General features: G+C 37.1%; 1 pseudogene; it reads right to left on the bottom strand.

The window, feature by feature from the left end:
- Positions 1-472: 472 nt before the first annotated feature.
- Positions 473-6,827, bottom strand: LOC128171258 (talin-1-like; annotated as a pseudogene).
- Between the last annotated feature and the right edge of the window lie 4,658 nt (positions 6,828-11,485).

Below are 11,485 nucleotides of genomic sequence, written 5' to 3'. Positions count from 1 at the left end.
AATTTGGTCCAGTGTTTTTAGAGAAAAAGTCAAAAATGTAAAAAGTTTACAGACAGACGGACGGACGCCAGACAACAGGTGATCAGTAAAGCTCCCTCGAACTTTTTGTTCGGGTGAGCTAAAAAACTACAGTATAATAACAGTGTTTATAATACTGCTCAAGGATGAACCAAGCTGCCATATTAATAAATGGTTTAATTGACCCTGGGTACTTGGAAATCATTATTTCTAATTTATTGTTGAGTAATAAAACATCATTGTGAATACAAAAGGACATTGGTACACTCAACTTGACATGGTTCACCTCAATAAATAATGTTCTAGTTCTTGTACATAAAGTTACAGTATTGTCTGAATACGTTGAACTGTTAACAATGGTGAAGTCTGTCTGATTAATCCGTGTCCTCATTTTGTACCATGTATTACAGTACGGCCTGACTATGAAAAAAGACAAGCAATATAGACATGTCTCTTTAAGTTTATTGACTTTTATCTACAGCTCGCTACATTTCCCGAAACATCATTTGTATACAAGTATTATGTTTTTTATGGTATGCGTAAACACAATAAAATGAACATAATACTATATATAAGTTATAAATGTATTTCATCACGTTCATTGTATGGGTAAACACAAAAAAAAACCAATCACGCTTAAACTTACGTACAATATTTCTCCAAATAAATGACATTAACTTGAGTTGTCCTATCTATCTGGTCAACAGAGATACAGAGTGTGAGAAATGTGCTTAAACACCATTAACAACACATAGGATTAACAACATGCTAAATACAAATTGAGGTCATCAGGACCTACTTTCACATTGATAAATACATGAGTACATGACTTCTGGTATGATTAATGGTACATCATTTCTAAAACACAAGTTTGTTTATTTTTCAAATAGATATGTTCAAAATAGTTTCACCATAAACTACCATGATTCTAATTGGGTCATTGTGACCTACCTTTTGAGGACAACAAGCAATATATGATGCACCAATTGTTATACATGCACAGCTCAAACTTAATGAATTAAACTAACATCAACTATTAATATATTGAAATTAAAACTACATAACATTGTATAAAAAAACATCTAAAACTTATCAAATTCTTATCAAAAGCTTATCAGATCACTTCTTTCCAAATGATCACGATATATTGTAAAAATACATTAATTGATATTCAATCCTACCAATAAAACTGTCAGGGATAAACACCATCAAATTCATTTCTCATTCTCAAGGGGAATAACTGTTTTTTCATCCTGACTGAAAAATACAAATTTTGAGTTATTCCCCTTTGAATATAATGTTTACTACAACATACAAGATTATTTGTGTAAAAATCACAATTAAAAAACCAACACTATGTGACACATTGGCTACAATTGTAATGGACATCCCCGTCCTAGCACCGAAAGATACCAGAAATTTCAGGAGCTTAGATAGGTAAAACATATTATATTCACCTACAGAACACAAAGTCCCTTGATGACCAGTAATTAATTGACTTCTGTAACTCCATTGGAATTATCGGTAATAAAAATAAAACCAAATAAACACTTGTTCATGCAGATAACCATATTCTTGACTTAACAGTACACACAGCACACAATATCCATCCAAATTTGTCCACAAAACAGTTTTAGAATAACGGATAAACTAATAAACTAGGAATCACCAGACATTGTAACAGACTTGTGACTCCACTTACATCCTGACTGTTGGAGGTTGCAGCGGCATTTGCGGAGTTACTGGCCAACATATCGTAGTCTCGTGTCAGCTGATTGGCCAGTCGCCCGAGGTCGCCCGGGTTCACCCCCGCCTTGCCCACCATCTCCTGCGTCGTCATGGCGATCTTCTTGGCCAGACTGACCATGTTGGACTGGTACTCCACGAAGGACATCCCCTCCCTCACCATTACCTGCTCGTCCGTCTGTAACCATAGAAACAAAGGGGGGTCAATATTGTAAACACAGACTCTTTTATTTGATAGACCTTATTATGTTACACCGATATGTATCCAAAATGTTCATAATGGCATAAGTTTGTTAAAATTTCATGATTTTAAAAAATTAAAGTCGATCAAATTCTTCCTCCAGTGCCACTATCAACACAATATTGGGGACTTTAAACAGAGCAAATTTTGGAGGAAAGAAGGTCCTTTAAGTAAAGATTGTACCCACCTTAGTGATTGATTTGGTGAGTTTCTCTATCATACTGTTGACTACGCCGGCCTGTGAGGCGGCCTCCTCCAGAGACTAACAGGTCTTGTACGACGTCCATTGTGTTGTCTGCTGCTGTGTCTATGTTATCATGGGTGTGCTTAGGGGCCTACAACATAAAACAAGATATTGTAGTCTACAGAAGATCCGTGCACACACTTGTCTATTGTAAGGATTTGCTATGAAGTTCAGACTTAAACATGCCTAACCTCTCTATCTTATCTTTGGGTTGCCTCCCCCTCCTATCTTAAGGTACACTCTCCTTTTATAATAAGGTACACACTCCCTCTTTTTTCTTTAAGCTCATTCCTCTTCTCTCTTACTGTACACCTACCTAGGGTTGCCCCCACCTTCTATCTTTAAGTTCACTACTCCTTCTACCTTAAGGTATACTCCATCTTCTGTCTTCAGGTACACCCTTCCCTTCCATCTTAAGGTACACTCCCCCTTCCATCTTAAGGGACACCCCTCCCTTCCATCTTAAGGTACACCACCCTTTCTGTTTTCAGGTACACCCCTCCCTTCCATCTTAAGGTACATTCTCCCTTCTATCTTAAGGTACACTCCCCCTTCCATCTTAAGGTACACCCCTCCCTTCCATCTTAAGGTACACTCCCCCTTCCATCTTAAGGTACATCCCCTCCCTTCAATCTTAAAGTACACTTCCCCCTTCTATCTTAAGGTACATTCTCCCTTCTATCTTAAGGTACACCTACCTTAGGGTTGCCTCCCCCTTCCTTACAGGAGTACATGAACTGAAGTGCCGACTCGGCCACGGTCTTAGTCAGGTCCAGGATGTGGGTCTGTTGTTTGGAACAAAGGTCATGGATTTCTCTTGCACTCCCAATCATCTGTTCTTTGAATCCCTATAATACCATTCAACAATAATAATTAATGATTATCTACGAATATTGAAAATTGAGCACATTTTGATTACTTTAAAATCTTAATAAAGGGGGGGGGGGGAGAGGTGAACTATCAAATAAATCTGTTAAACTGTTGAAACAAGGGAGGGGGTGATACCTTAAAAGTCTAGACATGAAAGGGAAGATATGAAAACTTAAATATATAGATATTGGGAATGAGGGGTTGATAATTTACAAATCTGGACACATGGAGATATATTAGTGGATGGGGAAAAGGTGGTTTTAGGTGGAATAAGTACTGACCCTGAGGGATTTCTCGGTCCGTTGCTGTAGACTCTGACTGATGGCAGCCAGTGAGGCGTGGTCCAGGTCGCGGATGGAGCGGTTCAGTTTGTCGATCGACTCGTCACACTCACGCTGACCCGGCGCACAGTCCCTGAAATATACAGATGTATATAGTCAAACAGGTCCTGATGTTTTACAGGATATATGTTCAGTTCAAGATTTTTACATTCCTTGAAAGTATACAGTCAAATACTATAATATGTGTCAAGAAATAATGGATGTAAAGTGGAATGGACCTCAAACAAATTTAAAATCCAGGTACACAGAAATACAGTAAAATACAATAATTTACCTGTCCGAAAATTTAAAATCACTTTTAGGAATGAACCAGGCTATTGAAGAGCTAACACTTTTGTAAATCTAGAAATGCTGACCAACGTAAGGAGCTGGCATTATAATAAAGACTTGCACTATACACTTACTTGATGAAGGAAAGACTTACTAATGGTGGACAAACTTACTTGATGGAGAACACGAGTCGTTTGATGGCCTCGGGCACACTCTTGGAGTGGTTGGAGTACAGTTGATAAGTGGGCGGGTCCTTCGGGTTGACAGCCAGCTGTTTGGCGGCCGTCACCATGTGACACGCTCCATCGATCATCGCCTTACCTGCCGACACAATGGGCTCTTGGGCCTTCCTTGCCTACATATATATACAGATAAGTCATCTGTGTGTCTTGTCCCAGAAAATTAGGAATAACTGCATAAAACTTTCTTGAATTATGAAACCCCACCATGAACATATTCAAGTACATTTCTAATATGGGGTTTTACAGGACAACAGAATCCTGTTAGTTGGGTGCTTTAACTTGCTAACTGTCTGCTTTATGTAGCTAACTTAGTAGCTATCTGCTATATATCGCCAGCTGTCTTACTACCAGTATTTATCGATAGCTTTTCATTTACTGTAATTACCTCAGGGCTGATCTTGGCTGGCATGCTGGCAAACTCAGGAGAGGAGGCAAATGTGGTGAGTTCATCCACTGCATCTGTCAGTGGTTTGGCGGCCTCCGCACATCGCTGGCGGTTCTCCTCTGTGAAATCCTGGTCCAGCGCCTTAATAATGATCTCAGTAATATAGCAGAATATCATTTAAATCGTTGGGAAGCTTAAGGTACAAAACCCATAAGAAATTTCATACAATTTAACCAAACACAAATTATAACAAATAGAAATGTACACTTAAGATCTTGACATTTGACCTTGACACTCACCTTGATGGCCTTGACCAGGTTGGCTGTGCTGTTGGCAACGTCCTTGGCACTCTGTACAAAGTGTCGCTTAGCGACAGGATTGGAGGTCTTGCTGGAGGCCAGGCGACAGGCGTTACACAGGGCCGACGTGTGCTTAGCAACCACTGTTGCTGCTGACAACACCTACAAGGGGAGAAAACTCTAAATCATCTCTAAACAAAACACATCTTGGTGACAAGGTTAGAAATAATTACAAGTTAATCAAAGCAAAGTCATTACAAGTTCACTCTGTGTATGAAGTAAAATTGTTAGTTAAAATATTAATTCTTAATACAAAACTGATTTTAGACCTTGGCAAAGGTATGAAAAGTAGATAATCTCCTCCATTCATCAAAGTACTTTTTCACTTAGTACACAAGATGTTGCTTGTATATATATGATACATAGCCTGATACCCTACAAACTTCTAACATAGAGATATACACACATATATCTGTTTTTCCCGATACACAGCGGTTCATGTTATTTCTCTGATATTTCCTTGCTGGCATTGACATATCTGTTAACCTTTCAAAGATGCTATGTGGGAGAATCTCCCCCTTACCTACTTGGCTAAGGGGGAGATTTTGCGTAAACGACGTTTTTTCACGTGAAATGCAAATACCCGGTATATATTAAAAATACTGTTAGATACCTTATTCATCATTGTAATTAATGCATTTGCAATCATTTTAAATTTTATTATTTCTATGACTACCAGTGTGCAATTACAACTTGTGTTGCTGTACATGTTCAGAAAACTATTATTTTGTTTGCATGGTACAATACAAGAAGCCAATATAGTGCCACTTTTTATATTAAGTCATCTTATTGTTCAGTATTGAACCATCACTGCATGCTGACATTTATGGTAAACACAGAAAATTTATTTTGCCTATTTTGAATTTGCAGTGAAACCCAGTTAAGAAAATACCAGAAAATAATATTCATTAAAATTATTTTTTGCCTTATATATATAGGATAGATTTTTAATTCACAAAACAACATGTATTTCTCCAGTATCATTTAAAAATGATCTCTGTTGTAATGTCTATAGCATCCCTGTAATTCATAGTACCGGTACAATAAACTTTAAAAACTCTTGTGAAATTCTTTTACACTTTTTCTTCGAGCTTCACTTCATCTATGAAGTACAATCTCAAGAGGAAAATGATTAAGTAGGTTTCTACGCTGTAGCTTGTATAAACTTGTTCCAAACTCACTTTGATTTTTACCGACCGTGCTGGCCAGACAGAATTAGTCACGACTCACTGCACGTGGCTTGGGTGCTTTACCTGTGCACCTGTTAAGTGACACCACTGGCTGTTATTGTTTTCTTTGGTGTTACAGAGTAAAATCAAGATGTTTTAAGTTTTCAGCCGGAAACATGATGTGCCTATTGCAGGATTTGATCCAGTGACCTGTAGCTGACTGGCCATAAACTAGGACCCAGATATGTATTAAGTGTTTCCACCTTCGTGCAAGTTAAGTTGTGATGAAATAACAATGAATCCATACCTGGCACAGTCGAGTCAATTACAGCAGGATTTAAACCAAGAACCCTTAGCTTACTGGCCAATCTACTATACCTCCCATAGCTAAGTGTTTCCACCATTATGTTAATTGAATTGGGACTTCTTTTATTGATAAGAATTAGGGAATGATGTCCCCATCACTGCTTACCTGGCACTGTTGAGTCAGTTGATGTTCCGAGGTTTTGTTAGTGTTGGATTTGTTAGCGTTCTTTGAGGCGTTAATCAGCTGTGTGGTGGCTGAGGCGGTGCGACGCGCGGCGTTCTACAAAACATAGATATAATCTCTTAAAGACCAATTACATGATAAAGTACGATTGTTATATATCCGTTTTGCAATCCAATTAAATATCAAAGTATGGTTGTAACCATAATACACCTAAATGACTCATGTAAAGTCTCATCACAAAACATGATTGTAATATCAAGCCATCATGTCGTATATCATTTACTGCAATTAAATTACAGGTTCTAGAGATAATTAAACGACACTTAATGAGTCTCTGACCTCTAGCCTCCTGATGAGTTTCTTTTTGAGGGCGTTGCTGGCGGCGATATTTGTGGCAGCCCGGAGATCCTCTGAAGCGCCTCTTAGTCTCTTCTGCTGCTCTGAGTCGTTCGGACTCGACGCACAGCCCTGTAATATTAGAATATAACACTTTACTGAAATTGATTGAACATGATATAGCTGTCACTGTGATACACAACTCTGTAACAAATATAACATTTGACTTTACAAATGTTAAACATGATATAGCTGTCCCCTGTAATATACAACTCTGTAACAAATACAGTGGAGCCTCACTTATCCGGACACTTTTGTCCCCAGGCCAAATCGTCCGGATAGGTGAAGCGTCCGGATATCTGAATTGTGATATTTACCTTTAATATTTATGGAAACATAACTCATTAATTAATTATACAATTAAAAATATTTTATTTTGATAGCCATAAGCATTACAAAAAAAGTTTAGATTTTTTTTAAATTAACAAAAGAAAATATTGTTAAAACATTATTTAAGGTATGTTTTTTCCACAGGAAACCAAGCACTACATTCTTCAAGGCAACACATGTACATGTACATGTACATAACAATCACTGTATTAAACCGATATTTTAATTACATTCGCATAAAAAAGCGAAGAGAAGAAAGTCGGTGTTCCACTTTATGCTGACAAATCTTTTTCTTCAAGCTAGCGGTGATCGCAACTCTCGCTCTCTTGGCCAGTGGTGTTGACATGTTTGAAGCTGCTCAACATTTGATGATTGAAAATGGGTGAAAATCTGTATATATTCCCTTATTGATAATTGTCCAAGCTATTTTTTCATTGACAGAACTTACCCAAGCTAATTTTACGTATCCATCTTTCTATAGAGTTAATTGCACCCAAGCGATATTTACAAGTAGCGTGAACACTCATCCACGCCATGTTTGGCATAAATTATTATTACACTGTTAATTGAACACACGATTTAAAATTAATGTCGATACCCTGAACATCCCAAGCGGTCTTAATAGCTATCGTAAACAGAACTCAAATTATCAAATATTTCATTTCAATTACGTTTTAAAATGAATAGGCGTACGAACGATCTAATCACACTACGATTAATAGAATTTTAATTCAATCAATAGATGACTTTTTAAAACACAAATTAAACAATTTTCATGACATTTTAATCAAACAATAACAGTTCATAAGTTAAATGGCGACAATTAAGCATGTCACATCCATGGTTATCGTAATTTCCTCGGGCGAGTACATAGCGTGACACAGGTGACCCCGATTACCGGACGAAGGCATTGTTTAAAACCGACAACCAGTGTCAGATGTTTTTACACCAATTTGCACTTGCGCATAAAAAACTTTTGTGCCCCCGAACACTTAAATGTGACCGTCCGGTTAAATGAGGTAAAATTTAAAGGAAAACTGTATTATGTGGTAAAATTTGACCGTCCGGATCCGGAACGCGGAATTCCGGATAAACGAGACAAATTATTGTGTAAAAATTACGTTCCCAATAAAAATCAACCGGAAAGTGAAGCGTCCGGATATCTGGCGTCCGGATATCTGAGGCCCCACTGTATAACATTTGACTTTACAAATGTTAAACATGATATAGCATTCTAGAATTTCAGCTGCTTTAACTTTATCATCATATGTTTACCGTCATATGCTCTGCGACCTACAAATGTCTACATAACCAGAAACACAGTATACTAGTATACTATTACACTTTCCATCTCATTGTTCAATGCACACAACTTTTCCTTACCTTGGCAGCGTCCACCATGTTCGCGGTAGCATCAGCGAGTTGTCTGGCGGCGGCCAGGAGCCGTTTCTGCATGTCCGAGTCAGAGTGGCCCTCGGCTTCTCCCCTGATGGCCCCAACCAATGAAGAGGTCGCTTGAAAACAACAGATATGAAGGTCAAAAATTATATCATAAACAAGTAAATATATTGAAACAGTCAACAGTCTTAAATTTCTGAGCCATGTAGGTGCTAACCCAATCTAGCATTGACTTTTATAGAATTGAACTTATGAGAGAGGTGTGAGATATTTGTGAGCTTACCTGAGCTAGCTGCCTGGCCTGTCTCACCATCTCATGGGCGTCGCCCACACTACTGAACAGTCTGTCCGTCACAGTCAGGATCATGTCCACTGCATCCTCGTGGGACTCTCCAGCCTGTCAATCAAAAACATACATTTACTACCTCACTGCACAGAAGAGTTCATGATCTCAGTATCATAACAATATCGAATCATTGTACCGTCATTATAACCAAAACTTCAATGTCATACCTTTCTTCATTTAATATTGTGTAACAGGAGAGAGAGAGAGAGAGAGAGAGAGAGAGAGAGAGAGAGAGAGAGAGAGAGAGAGAGAGAGAGAATAAAAAGCTTAAGAAAAAGAAAACAGTGACAATCCCACTTACAGCGGTGGGTCCTGCCCCCTTCTTGATGTGCTGTAGCAGGTCGTTAAGAGCCTGAGTAACCGCGGTGGCTGCGGCGGCTAGGTCGGCCAGAAGCTTGTCGTCGCGGCAGGACTGCTGGGCCGCCTCCACAATTCCCTCAACAGAGTGAGCCACATCCTTTGCGGCGTCTATCAGCTGTTCCTGACAGGCCGAGCCACCACTTACAACATATATAGTGATACAATAACAGTGTTAGTACCAACAAGCAGATATCGATGTTATCCTATGAGGTTATCATTCAAACCAATAGGACTTATTTTAACAAATGGATTAATCCAACCAATAATACTTATTGTAACAAATGGATTAATTCAACCAATAGGACTTATTGTAACAAATGGATTAATTCAACCAATAGGACTTATTGTAACAAATGGATTAATTCAACCAATAGTAGCCACCACCTACACCTCAATGGAAGACAGTATTTGCACTTAACACACAGGATCAAGGTCCCAACAAATAGTGTGGTTTCATCAATATTCGTTGAATACCAATTTTCGTGCATTTTGTTGTTGAGTTGATCCATGAAATAAAATGTTCATTGAAATGCAATTTCTATTAACATTTTGTATTGAAAGGGTCATTGGCCACAAATTTATGTATCCTTGAAACTGTGATTTTCACTTTATCCACGAAAATTGATACCCTTGAATATTAATGAAACCACAGTAGAATGATTTCCATCCTACTGGATCAATCCTACCCAATAGGATCAATCTCAGCCTAAAGGACCAATCTCAGCCTATAGGATCAATATCAGCCTTTAGGATCTATCCCACCCAATTTGATCAATCCCAACTCAAGGGATCGGCCGCATTCTTTTGGGTAATTCTAACCTATAAGATCATTTCCAGAAGAATTTGTCAAGCAAAGGGATTAGTCTGAACCTCATGAATCAGTCCAAAAAATGTCAGATCCAAACAAATGGGTTGGTCCAACCAATAAGTATCAATCATAAAGAATTCAATAGTCCAACCAATAAGTATCAATCATAAAGAATTCAATAGTCCAACCAATACGTATCAATCATACAGAATTCAATAGTCCAACCAATAAGTATCAATCATCAAGAATTCAATAGTCCAACCAATAAGTATCAATCATAGAGAATTCAATAGTCCAACCAATAAGTATCTATCATAAAGAATTCAATAGCCCAACCAATAAGTATCTATCATAAAGAATTCAATAGTCCAACCAATAAGTATCAATCATAAAGAATTCAATAGTCCAACCAATAAGTATCTATCATAAAGAATTCAATAGCCCAACCAATAAGTATCAATCATAAAGAATTCAATAGTCCAGCCAATAAGTATCAATCATAGAGAATTCAATAGTCCAACCAATAAGTATCTATCATAAAGAATTCAATAGCCCAACCAATAAGTATCTATCATAAAGAATTCAGTAGTCCAACCAATAAGTATCAATCATAGAGAATTCAATAGTCCAACCAATAAGTATCTATCATAAAGAATTCAATAGCCCAACCAATAAGTATCTATCATAAAGAATTCAGTAGTCCAACCAATAAGTATCAATCATAAAGAATTCAATAGTCCAACCAATAAATATCAATCATAAAGAATTCAATAGTCCAATCAATAAGTATCAATCATAGAGAATTCAATAGTCCAACCAATAAGTATCAATCATAAAGAATTCAATAGTCCAACCAATAAGTAACAATCATAAAGAGTTCAATAGTCCAACCAATACGTATCAATCATAAAGAATTCAATAGTCCAACCAATAAGTATCAATCATAAAGAATTCAATAGTCCAACCAATAAGTATCAATCATAAAGAATTCAATAGTCCAACCAATATCAATCATAGAGAATTCAATAGTCCAACCAATAAGTATCAATCATAAAGAATTCAATAGTCCAACCAATAAGTATCTATCATAAAGAATTCAATAGCCCAACCAATAAGTATCTATCATAAAGAATTCAGTAGTCCAACCAATAAGTATCTATCATAAAGAATTCAGTAGTCCAACCAATAAGTATCAATCATAGAGAATTCAATAGTCCAACCAATAAGTATCTATCATAAAGAATTCAATAGCCCAACCAATAAGTATCTATCATAAAGAATTCAGTAGTCCAACCAATAAGTATCAATCATAAAGAATTCAATAGTCCAACCAATAAATATCAATCATAAAGAATTCAATAGTCCAATCAATAAGTATCAATCATAGAGAATTCAATAGTCCAACCAATAAGTATCCATCATCAAGAATTCAATAGTCCAACCAATAAGTGTCAATCATAAAGAATTCAATA

The sequence above is a fragment of the Crassostrea angulata genome, chromosome 2 (assembly GCF_025612915.1).
Source record: "Crassostrea angulata isolate pt1a10 chromosome 2, ASM2561291v2, whole genome shotgun sequence".
Lineage (NCBI taxonomy): Eukaryota > Metazoa > Mollusca > Bivalvia > Ostreida > Ostreidae > Magallana > Magallana angulata.
Note: the sequence above shows the minus strand (reverse complement) of the source record. Positions and strands in the feature narration are given on the sequence as shown.